The following is a 13,498-nucleotide window of genomic DNA, read 5'->3' as shown; positions in this document are numbered from 1 at the left end:
CCTTGGATATTGCAAACGCTTAAGTATATGTGATGCATGGAAGGTTCAATTTTTAAACTCACAAATTCATAGCTTGCAAGTCACTTTGAGTAGTGTGCAATAAGCTCTCGAAATTGCACAGAATAATATTTTACAGCTACAGAGAGAGGACAAAGAGAAAGAATACCAAATCCTGAAGTTACAAGATACAATCTCGCATATGAAGAGCACACCCATGGGAGCCAGACAACGAAAGAGGACAATGAACAACATTCAGACACTTGCAATTGGTGGTGGTGCTCTCAAGAGTGAAGAATTGATGCAGCAAGGTTTGTTTTCTATTCATCTTTTTGGTTATAAGTTATTCTTATTAAAGTGTATCTATTATTTAATTTTTTCATTAATTGTTAATTCATTATATAATATTGCTGCTATAAGTAATCTTTGTTAGTTCATTACAGGTTGCGTGTGGTGATAATGGTCCTCAAGATATTGGAGATATGTTATGTAGTTGCGTGAGAAAACATGACATTCTTTCCATAGTTCGAGATCCACGCTACAAGAAGGTACGACAAATACTTGCAAATGAGATAATGAAAGATATAACTAACATTTTAGGCATTGAGGAAGTTCAGAATGCATGCGATGAAGTGGGCATAAGCACAAAAGGATACCAAGCTCTCCATCAATTACTGCAAGATACACTTCACAAACAAGGCATCACACGAAATATTTTTCCTGCCCCAAGAAGATTAAGATTAGCAAAGAGGACATGCAATGAAGATGTGCAACGTAAGGTTGGAGAGTACTACTGCGTCAATGATGTACTGACCATTAGAGCTTGGGGGAAAAAGCGAGGCAACAATGGTAATATTGTGGTTCCTTACAACGAGTTCAACAATATACTTATTGATCTACAACGTCTTCAGAAAGTTATGATCTTATTCTATGGATTACCTAATAATTGTAAGTAACTTTTATATCTTTTGCAAACTAGTTGAAAAAGTCTATGAAAAATCAAAGCTTATTTAATTTTGTTTGTCATGCAAGGTGACAAAGTTAGCTTTTTGTTGAAAATGGATGAGTGTCACAGATTGTGAAAGGAAAGAGGATGGAGCGAATGAGTATCACACTCGTGAATGAGGCTATGGCATATGCAAAAAGTTTAGAGTTATCGTCTTTTCTCACAATGAAGACACATTTGAGGGGAATACTAAGATCAACCAAACTCCTGATAGGGAGAGGATTTGCAAGCTAGACTTTCCCTCATATAGTGTCCAATCTGAGAAAGAGATATGGTGGCTTGGGGCATTTGAAGTACCAAAAGAGACACATGAAGTTCTCGCTTGGATGTTTGATAGGATACCCTAGATTACCACTATCATCAAAGCATAGATTCAAGGAGAAAAACTTAAGGTAGAGGGCAAGGGTACTTATGCAGTAGATTGGCATTTGGGGGGTGACCTGAAGACGATAAAGTGCTTTCTTGGGTGTCCAGAAGGTGCTAACACCCCAAATCCTTATCCGTGGTGCATGATTATGGTGAGGGAAAACAAAAAAAAGTCGAGAAAGAAGAGGATGCTTATTAAGAATCAAGATATTGAGCACAACCCCATGGACGATGATGCTGGCAATTGGGTTGGAGGTGTCTTGTCTACCAACATGCTAGCTGATAAAAAACAGAAGCAGGAGGGAACACACACAAGAGAAGCAAACCCTAATCCATATCCATCAATCATAAAGAAGGAGAGTAGCCATAGTCACCATCTCTCTCACACACAAAAGGAGAACACAACATAGTGTTATGTCCACACTATAAAGTAAACCTAATGTAATGTCCACACCACACATGACCAGCTGGACGCGGTCATAAACACACCACACGATATCTATCTACCATACTGTCACTCTGTCAGCACCCATGTTCTATCCTCCAGCTGTATACGAGCTTGACATTTCAACACTCCCCCTCAAGCTCGACATGTCCATCTCTAGGACTCCCAATCTAGTACGGAAATACTCGAACTTATCCTTACCAAGTGCTTTGGTAAAGATATCTGCAACCTGCTCATCTGTCTGCACATATGTCAAATCAACATGCCCATCTAGCACTTTCTCTCTGATGAAGTGATAGTGGACCTCAATATGTTTGGTCCTGGCATGATAAACTGGGTTGCTAGCAAGCTGAATACTACTCATGTTGTCACAATGAATGACAACTCTCATATCACTCTGTAACCTGACATCATCTAGCAACTTCTTCAACCACATAGCCTCACATGCAGCTATGGCTGCTCCACGATACTCTGCCTCTGTGGTAGATAAAGCAACTGTAGCTTGCTTTTTACTGCTCCAACTAACAGCTCCACTACCAAGGCTGAAAACATAGCCACTGGTAGACCGCCTGTCATATGCACTACCGGCCCAATCTGCATCTGTATATCCATAGACATGCATGTCTTTTCCTGCCTCATAGAAAAGACCATAATGCACGGTAGTTTTGACGTATCTCAGAATACGTCTCACAGCATCCAAGTGAGGTTTACGAGGACTTTGCATAAACTGACTCACCAAACCAACTGCGTAACTGAGATCTGGCCTCGTAATGGTCATGTAGATAAGGCTACCAACCATTTTCCTGTACATGGTGATATCATCAAGCTCATCACCCAAATCAGCCCTAAGCTTCATGTTTTGCTCTAATGGTGTCAACATTGGTTTGCATGCTGTCATACCATACTTTGCCAGCATGTCAAGTGCATATTGCCTTTGCACCAACCATATACCCTTGCTTGTTCTAATCACCTCAATGCCAAGAAAGAACCTTAAATCACCAAGGTCTTTCATATCAAACTCTTTGCATAAAGAGGCCTTAACCTCATCAATGCCTTTCCCACAATCACCTGTGATAATCAAATCATCAACATAAATGACTATCATCACGATACCATCATGTGTGACCTTCTTCACATAAAGTGAAGAGTCTGCATTTCCAACCACAAATCCAATACTGACAAGATATCTGCTGATCTTGTCACTCCAAGCACGAGGTGCTTGCTTCAAACCATAGAGTGCTTTCTTTAACCTGCAAACAAAAGTCAGATATTTTGGATGTACATATCCTTCTGGCTGTTCCATGTACACCTCTTCTTGTAGTTCACCATTCAAGAAAGCATTTTTTACATCCATTTGATGTAAAGCCCAACCTTTTTGTGCTGCTAGTGCAATGATAGACCTCACTGTAGCCATCTTAGCCACTGGGCTGAAAGTTTCATCATAATCAAGACCATAAGTTTGTGCATATCCTTTAGCAACCAGCCTTGCCTTATGTCTCTCTATGCTGCCATCTGACTTGCACTTTACCTTATACACCCATTTGCAACCAATTGCATTCTTTCCTTGCGGTAACTCAGCCAATTCCCATGTATCATTTTTGTCCAAAGCATCCATCTCTTCATCCATGGCTTTCTGCCATACATGCTCTCCAATAGCCTTTGTATAGCATGTAGGTTCCACATGCTTTACCATAGATGTCATGTATGCATAGTGCATAGCAAAATCTCTATATGTCAATCTTTCCACTGGATATCTGACTCTCTGGGATCTCCGCAATGCATGCGGGTCACTCTGTACACCTGTAACTCGAGCATGTGGTGGCACATATCTGTCCTGCCTAGCACCAGGTGTGCGTAAAACAGGTATACCGAGCTCCTCATCCAAACTCTCAGAACTAGAGGACTCATAACCTGTGATCCCAATTCCTTCGACTTTCTTCTTGCCTTTATCCATAGCACAACTCCCAGTGCTCACACTCTCATGCCTCAAACGTCCTGACCATGGACGTACACTGCTACTCTCAGCTTCTGCTTCTGCTGGCCCAGACATAGTAGTAGAACTAGAACTTGCTTGTGATGGCAAGTTCACAGACACATCTGCCTCAAGTGAGTCAATAACTCCCTCATCTTTTGCTTTGTACCAACTAGCAAGCTCATCAAACACCACATCTCGTGAGATGACTACTTGTCTAGTTTGAGGATTATAACATTTGTAGGCCTTTCGATCCTGTGCATATCCAACAAATACACATTTCTCTGCCTTAGGATCCAACTTCCGTCTTCTTTCATCAGGCACATGGACATAAGCTACGCATCCAAAGACTTTGAGATGTCCAATGTCTGGCCTGTAACCTGTAAGCCGCATCTCTGGCGTGCTTCCATGAATGGCTACTGTAGGTGTTTTGTTCAGGATATACACTGCAGTAGCACATGCCTCTGCCCAATAGTAGTCTGGCATGCTCTTTTCATTGAGCATTGCCCTTGCCACTTCACATATGACTCGATTCTTTCTCTCAGCCACACCATTCTGCTGAGGTGTATATCTGCATGTCAACTGTCTTCTTATCCCATGCTTCCGCAAGAAATGCTCAAAAGCTTTTGAGGTGTATTCACCACCTCCATCTGTTCTCAAACATTTAATCCAACAGCCATATTGCTTTTCTACAAGAGCTTTGAAATCCATGAACTTTTCCAGCACTTCACTCTTCTCTTTCAGAAAGTATATCCATGTCATCCTGCTGAAGTCATCTATAAATGTCACATAGTATAGACTTCCTTTGATAGATGGATTTTGTGCAGGGCCCCATACATCACTGTGTACTATCTCAAGTGGCCTGTTACTCATATTTCCTTCTCTAGGAAACCTCAACCTTGCCTGCTTTCCAAACTGACAGGCTTCACAAACATGCATATGTCCATCATATTTAAATCGAGGCAATCCACTGACAATGCCTCTTGTTTGCATGTTCTTTAATCTCTGTATATTGACATGTCCAATCCTCTTGTGCCACATGTCAATGTCCTGCACAATCCCATTGCTCTTTGAAAACATGGCTGAGCTCAATTCTGGTATGCCTGCATCCAATTTGAACAACCTTCCTTCCTTCTTGCCCTTGGCAATCAATCTACAGCCATGCTTAAAGTCTTCCACAAAACAGCCATTCTCATTGAATCTTACTTGTAGTCCCTGCTCAACCATTTGGCCTACTGATGCCAAATTCCTTGTAATGGATGGTACATATAATACCTCTGACATATTCTTTACATTTCCATCATGCATCCTCAAAGGCACACCGCCAACATGTGTTATAAGATGCTGAGTATCATCTCCTGTGACCACATAACCATTTGTACCCAATGGTTGCATCTTCTCAAACCACTCACCATGACATGTCATGTGGTTTGAGGCACTTGAATCCATATACCATGACTCATCTCCAACATCCTGAGAATCCATTGTCCCCATAATGTGTTTCATTGCAAAAAGATGATTTGAACTTCCATCATTGTTACTAGTAGATGCATAATTTCCATGTTGTGGTCTTCCATTCCTGACATCATTCTGCTTTTTGTAACAATCTTTTGCCATATGTCCAAGTTTGCCACAATAGTGACATTCAATCCCATTCAAATTTTGTTGAGGACCTTTCCATCGTCCTCTACCACGAGCACCTGTTCCAACTCTCCCCCTATGGGATTGAAATCCACGACCTCCACGTGATCCAAATGATGACTGTGAATTCTGAAAATTCTGATTTGATTGTGGTTGAGTAGACCTGTCATTCCAACCACGTCCTCCACGGCCTCAAGGGGTAAATCTCCCCCTGCCTCGAAAGCCTCTAGATGAGTAAAAATCCTGATTCCTTGCATGCTCATCATTACTGGATGAGGATGCACCACCTGTAATATTCATTCCACCAAGTCCTAGCTTCAATTCTTCCACAATGAGCAATGACACAAGCTCATTAAAGTCTGGCATTCCTCCCAACCTTACTGAGATGGAAGTGTCAAAAGATTTGTATTCTTTGCCTAAACCACGCAATGTGAGAGCAACCAAATCATCATCATCCATTGGGGCATGGATTGATGACAAGGAATCTGCATAACCCTTGATTTCCTGAACATACTCATGTATACTCCTATTCCTTCGTATTACACTGTGAATCTGTTGCTTTAATTGTATCTTTCTTGCACCAGTGTCTGTCTCATACATTCGGCACAAGATACCCCATGCTTCTTTCGGTGTATCTGCATCTTGTATGTGAATAAGCAAGGCATATGTTACACATATTGAAAAATAATGCAACACCTTCGAAGACCGCTCTACCCATTGCTTGTGACTGAGCATTATTTGGTTAAGGAGGTAGATATGGCTCCGGGTCTTCCTCCGAGACAAGACTCCATAAACCTTTGCCTTTCAAAAAACTCTTCATTCGAAACTTCCACACTTGAAAGTTAGTGCGGTCAAGCTTCTCTCCAACAATTTGTATTGGACCATCTCCCATTGTTGCAAAAATATAGTAGATGTACCCCTTTGACAAGTTGTATGCCGGACCTGTAAAGCTTCAAATCTCTCCAAATCACATCAAATGCTTGCAAATTGTGTGCATTAACATCCCACAATGATTCATCAACAATGTATACTCGATCAAAGTTGAAACCAAATGATACTCCTTCACAAAAAAATTTCTGGTTTTTTTTCTCGCCAGTAACCAGTCAAGATTATGCTCTAAATCCTTCAAATCTTGTCCAAATTCAATGATTCAACTTGCATTGGCTTCCCAACACATTGCTCCAACATATCCTAGAAGGGTTTGATCAAATTCTTCAAGGTGAATGAGAACCACCAATTTTTGTAGGTCCCTGGTTTGCTTTTTTCTGCATCTGTCAGGTACCACCTCTCACTAAAAGTGCTCTATCTCCTTCAAATCTTATCCAAATTCAAAAATTTTTGAATCAAAAGTTTAGCAACTCATAGGACTCTACTTGTACCAAAGGAATTAGGCCAATTTGATATAGACAAGGATTAATGCCTTGATTAATACTGCTCTATTTCTGGACAGACTTTCTACAAACCTGCACACCTCTGATAAATTACTTCAATGAGCTCCAAATACATCAAATGAGCTGCCCCAAATGTTATCTTGCTCTCAATCACACTTTTGCTAAGTACTCCAAGCTTTAAAGCACCAAGATTGATGTTCAAATGAGTAAATTAAACCAAAACTTTGCAAACTGTCCAAGAATCTGCACAGAAATGCGCCGCCTGCTCCTGGGGCCTGGGGAGAGGGCTTTACACCATTGACATGATAGGCCTCTTAGCAATGACCTAATGCATCATGGGTATAAGGGGTTTGGCTCAATTCTTCCTCTAACTTCTGCACCACGGGGGGTATGTCCACTGTTTTTGTGAAAAACCAGAAACTTTTGCATAAGTTCACTTCCACTTGATTTTCCTCAAATCTGTATGCATCAATATGCTTCAAGATTCTGTATGTTGCTTGTGCCCACTTTGCTAATACATGTGCTAGTTCAAATACACGTGCCTTTGTGTATACATTTGCCAAGAGTACATTCACTTCAAGCTTTCCATGAAAGCTTAGAGAAAAACCAAAAATTTTCTGCTTGCTTTATGCACTTCAATCTTCACTGAACCTGCTCTTTGGCACCTGCAATCCGCTCAAGGGAGTTTTGCTACTCTTACCAGTTAGGCCAAGCTTCAGATCTGTAACCGAGGTGAGCTCCACAGCTTCTCCTTTGCTCCAAGCTCCAATGGCTTCCTTCACAGCTTTTTCTTCTTCTTCCCTCTTCTCTCACTCACTCTCACAACACAGCTAATGAGCTCTAGGCTCTGATACCATGATAAAAAATAGAAGCAGGAGGGAACACACACAAGAGAAGCAAACCCTAATCCATATCCATCAATCATAAAGAAGGAGAGTAGCCATAGTCACCATCTCTCTCACACACAAAAGGAGAACACAACATAGTGTTATGTCCACACTACAAAGTAAACCTAATGTAATGTCCACACCACACATGACCAGCTGGACGCAGTCATAAACACACCACACGATATCTATCTACCATACTGTCACTCTGTCAGCACCCATGTGCTATCCTCCAGCTGTATACGAGCTTGACATTTCAACACAGCTGTGCCAAACAGGCATTTGAGAGACCTAGAATGGAATCCTATAATTCCATTTGAACTGAAGAATGTCCACTTCTGTACACTGCATGCATTCATGCGTGTGTTTGACCGTTTCCTCAAGTGTCACATAGATTATGCATTTACCATGCAAGGCAAAGAACGACAAGAAGAAGCTCTTCATAAAGTAGAGCAACTACTCAACTCAATTGGGTGCCATGGTGGCAATGTGCAGATTACTGTTAACAAAAAGACCTCTGGCATGAATCATGAGGTTGTACAACAACAAGTGTCCATGAGTGGAAATAAAGCAAGACGTTTTTTGGAGAAGCCAGAAAATGGAAAGGACTCAACCAAGCCTTGGAACTTGTGGAAGGATTTATGCAAATGTACAACATTTGACTGCACCAATTCAAGCCTTGTAATTCTACGTGAGAAGGTTTGGTCAGACTCCAATAAGATGGTGAAACTTTTGACCAAAAGCAAGACAACCACATAGAAGAGCGACAAAAATTTCAAGACGAGCTTTCTAATTTTACGAAGTCCATGGTTGATACATGGGGTGAAACCAACATTACACATGACATGGTAAACACATTTGCTCCTTCCTACTGGATATTAAGAAATGAGTATAAATAACTACTGACTCTGTCTTAATTTTTGTGCAACACATTCTTTATGCTCATGGTGCATACTTCATGAATGAGTATGGTTTTCTGGACATGTGGAGCACACAAGGAATGGAGAAATCTCACTATCGAGCTAGAGGAGTATATTTTAAAAACACCCGGCATGGAGCAAGGAAGACTCGTACAAATTACCTCAAGGAGATGTTTAATTGGTTTTACAGATACACTTTTGGTGGGTGAAAATTATCCCTAAAATTGTAGAGTTTTTGAATGTGGGAGAGGAGGAGGTAATACTTCAAGGTAGCCCAGGGATGACAAAATTAGACGTCAATCGCTCCCCATGGACGGATGACATTCCTTCATCAATGATGGTGGATTCCTTAAACTATGCCACATCAAAATTTGTGCTGAGGAGTTCTCCTCCTTCTCGGACACAAGGTCCTTGACCTCTTCTTAGAGTGTTTCCATCCATGTATAGAGCTCATAAAAAGCTCTCATGCATATGTGAAAAAAAAAATTAATCCGATAGCACCCAGGGGTGTAGCATTACCAAACCAGATTGTTGGGTTTAGAGCTTACAATAAGAGAATGGAGAAGGAGAATGCATGCCATGCAAGATAGATGCAAGACCTACACATAGTTATATAAAAATAAATATGGATAAGAGATTTCTATGCATAAGGTAAGAGTCCTTATGGAAATGTATAAAGAGATCTCTCATACATTTGGTAGAGCCCTCTATGAAAATGCATAGACAGCTCTATCTTATGCATAGAGTTCAAATGAGAGATCTATGCATAAGTAAGAGCCCTTATGCATAACCCTTATGCATAAGGTAAGCGCCCTTATGCAAATGCATAGAGATATCATGTACTTGTAGCCCTCTATGTATTTGCATAAGGGCTCTACATTATGCAAAGATCTTAAAACATAAAGTAAGAGACCTTATGCAAATGCATAAAGAGATCTCATGTATTTGGTAGATCCCTCTATGAATAAGGGCTCTACCTTATGCATAGAGCTTCAAGAGAAAGAAGTTAAAGAAAGATCTCTGCATAAGGTAAGAGCCCTTATGCATACATCTCTCATGCTTTTGGTAGAGCCCTCTATGAATTTGTATAAGGGCTCTACCTTATGCATAGAGATCTCATGATTTTAGTAGAGCCCTCTATAAATTTACAAAAGGGCTCTACCTTATACATAGAGCTTATGCACTCTACCTTATGCATAGAGCTTGCATAAGGGCTAGAGATCAAAGAGTTCTATGCATAGAGCTTGTATGAATTTGCTAGATACCTTTATGCATTTGCATAAGGGCTCTACCTTATACATAGAGCTTATGCACTCTACCTTATGCATAGAGCTTGCATAAGGGCTAGAGATCAAAGAGTTCTATGCATAGAGCTTGTATGAATTTGCTAGATACCTTTATGCATTTGCATAAGGGCTCTCCCTTATGCATAAATCTCACAGAGAGATCTATGCATAAGATAAACTCCCTTATTCATAGTGCTATCATGAATTTAGTAGAGCCCTCTATGGATTTCCATAAGGGCCCTACCTTATGTTGAAAATACAAGTGAATAGGGTGTGTGTGGGAACAAGCCCTTGGTTAGAGGCTGTATTAAAAGAGAATGAGTAAATGTGAAAAGGTGAGAAGAATCTACTGGGAGAGAATAAAGGGTAGCATGAGAAGATTTAGGAAGTGTGGAGATATTCTGGGAGATATTCTGGGAAAAGTGTGAAGAGGTGGAGAGAATCAAGGAAAAGAGGTGGAGTGAATCATGGAGAAATTAGTGGGATTAGATGCTTGATGTAAACTCTATAAATTGAGGCATTTCTCTAATGAGAATTTGCTGGTTTTTGAGTATCCATGCCTACATTAATCTATTTGTTAATTACCTACTAATTACATCTTAATTATTTACTAATCACTTTGTTAATGATGTTGATTCTAGTGTTTGATCCACCATAGCTCATCACAATGCCCTAATTTCAACATGGTATCAGAGCCATGCCTAGAATCCATTAGGTTTATGAGCCCATTATCTAATTAATTAGGATAATTAGAAAATAATCAAAATTTTAGTTAGTTTTCAACTCACCTCTGTACCCCCAGCCAGTGCCATTCTCCTTACACAGTTAAAATTAGCCCTAGTGTTTCTAACCATAGCTAGCCAGCTCAATGCTCTTCAAGCCCATCAACTCCACACAACAAACTGCCAAGACGGATGCAGCAAAAATTACGAATTTAGCTGGCATCGTTTTTTTTAAGGGTATTTGATATTTCTCCTTGCTCAGTTCAAATGCCTCTAATTCCTCTTAGCCTAAGGTGTTTTCAAGCATGCTCTACAAGCTGGTGAGGACAGAATTCAGTTTCATCAAGTCTATAGTGACATCCAAGCTCTTCATCAAATCTGTAGGTGACTTTGGTAAAACAGAGATTAAGCTTTCAATATTTGGTCAAATCTTGTGTTTCTTGGCTTAATCCTCTACTAGATTCATTGCTATTGATGCCTTTGAAAGAATTTGAGCTCATTTGAAGTCTAAGGCACCAGATCTGGACTCCCCGCATACTCTGTTTTCTGCACATAAAACAGTGGATAAATTTGCTAATCAGTGCTAATCACTGTATTTTGGTACAATTGAGAGTTCAAATTAACCATTAGGTATCTGATACAGATCCTAATAACTTCAGATTGTAATTCGGAGTTGGTTTGATACTCCAACCATTCCGTACAAATTGGTTACCCTTGATTTAATGTAATTTCTGGTAAAATTGTGCTGATAAAATTGTGATAATCATCATTTTGCATTTAACCCTTGATTAATGCCTGTAAATCTCACTCAAATTCAAGATTATTCATAGCCAGAGTTGCATTTGGAATGTGCATAAGAATGAATGCTATACGCATTATATATTGGGCGCATTATATAAGTGTAAATATGGGATCAGACACTGTCCTTGTCCAGAATAAGGCAAGAGGTAAGACCTCCTACATAAATTTGGATTTGCATTGCATAATGATACAAGATAAACATCCAAAACCCAAAGGAACTGTCAGCAAAACATTTGAACATGTTGCTCACATGGAGCAAAAAGACCTTGACGGACAAGCTCATGGCCCCAGCCATGAAAGAAGAAGAATATCTCTTTCCAAGAAGAAGATACACACCAAGAAGATCTAGAAGAAAAGTTGAAGGAAGACATGGACACGAGAAGAGAAACTGCCCCAAGAAGATTGAAAGAAGAGATGGACGCGTGAAGAGAAGCTGCCAGGAGAAGAAGACTGAAGACAAGAGAAGATGTGAGGCTCTAAAGAGTGAGGAGCCATGTGAAAATCTATGAGAGAGAGAGAGAGAGAGACCCCACAACCCAATGTAACCTGCCCCAACAAAGTAAAACCATCTCTGAGCCACCGATGATGTAGGCCACGTGGTAGATAGATGTATGTGTGAGCACTTTAGTCAAGGTCGCGGGCACTTATAGTAGCCTTGGACACATAGAGAGAGAGAGTGTCAAGGACTATGGAGTTTAGGGACTTGAGGCACTGGTCGCAGACTATCAAGTAAGAGAGAAACTTGATATAGGGTCCAGGTGTGCTAAGTTAACTTGAGGGGAGGTGTAGACACTGGTCGCGCGGACTACCAAGTAAGGGGAGGCAAACTTGGTATAAGGTCTAGGTGTACTAGGAGTATTCACTTGAGGGGAGGTGTTGAAAATACAAGTGAATAGGGTGTGTGTGGGAACAAGCCCCTGGTTAGAGGCTGTAAAAGAGAATGAGTAAATGTGAAAGAACCTGTGAAAAGGTGAGAAGAATCTACTGGGAGAGAATAAAGGGTAGCATGAGAAGATTTAGGAAGTGTGGAGATATTCTGGGAAGTGTGGAGATATTCTGGGAAAAGTGAAGAGGTGGAGAGAATCAGGGAAAAGAGGTGGAGTGAATCATGGAGAAATCAATGGGATTAGATGCTTGATGTAAACTCTATAAATTGAGGCATTGCCCTAATGAGAATTTGCTGGTTTTTGAGTATCCATGCTTACATTAATCTATTTATTAATTACCCACTAATTACATCTTAATTATTTGCTAATCACTTTGTTAATGATGTTGATTCTAGTGTTTGATCCACCATAGCTCATCACAATGCCCTAATTTCAACACCTTATGCATAAGAGAGATCTATGCATAAATCTCACAAAGAGATCTATGTATAAGATAAAATCCCTTATACTTTGAGCTCTCATGAATTTGGTCGAGCCCTCCATGCATTTTCATAAGGGCTCTAACTTATGCATAAAGTTCAAAAGAGCTCTATACATAAGGTAGAAACACCTTATGTATAGAGCTCTCATGCATTTGGTAGAGCCCTCGATACAAATACATCGAGGGAAAATGCGTAGAGAGACCTACCTTATTCAAATGCATATATTGCTCTACCTTATTCAAATGCATATATTGCTCTACCTTATGCATAAGTTACAGCCCTCTATGAAAATGCATAGAGGGCTTTACCACATGCATGAGAGATCTATACATAAGGGATTTTACCTTATGCATAGAGCTCTCATGCATTTGGTAGAGCCCTCTATATGCGTTCAGAGCTTACCGCCATAAGATAATGAAGAGGGAGAATAGATGAAAGACCTACGCATACAAAAAACATGAGTTATATGCATAAGATCTCTCTGTGTATATAAGGTAAGAGCCACTATGGAAATGCATAGAGAGCTCTCTCATGCGTTTGGTAGAGTCCTATGCAAATGCATAAGGACTCTACCTTATGCATAAAGCTCAAAAACGAGAGCTCTATGCATAAGGAGCCCTTACATAAATGCATAGAGCACTCATGCATTTTTTATAGCCCTCTATACATTTTCATAAGGGATCTACCTTATGCTC

The sequence above is a fragment of the Cibotium barometz genome, chromosome 13 (genome assembly GCF_041138505.1).
Source record: "Cibotium barometz isolate CiBa-2024 chromosome 13, ASM4113850v1, whole genome shotgun sequence".
NCBI lineage: Eukaryota > Viridiplantae > Streptophyta > Polypodiopsida > Cyatheales > Cibotiaceae > Cibotium > Cibotium barometz.
Note: the sequence above shows the minus strand (reverse complement) of the source record.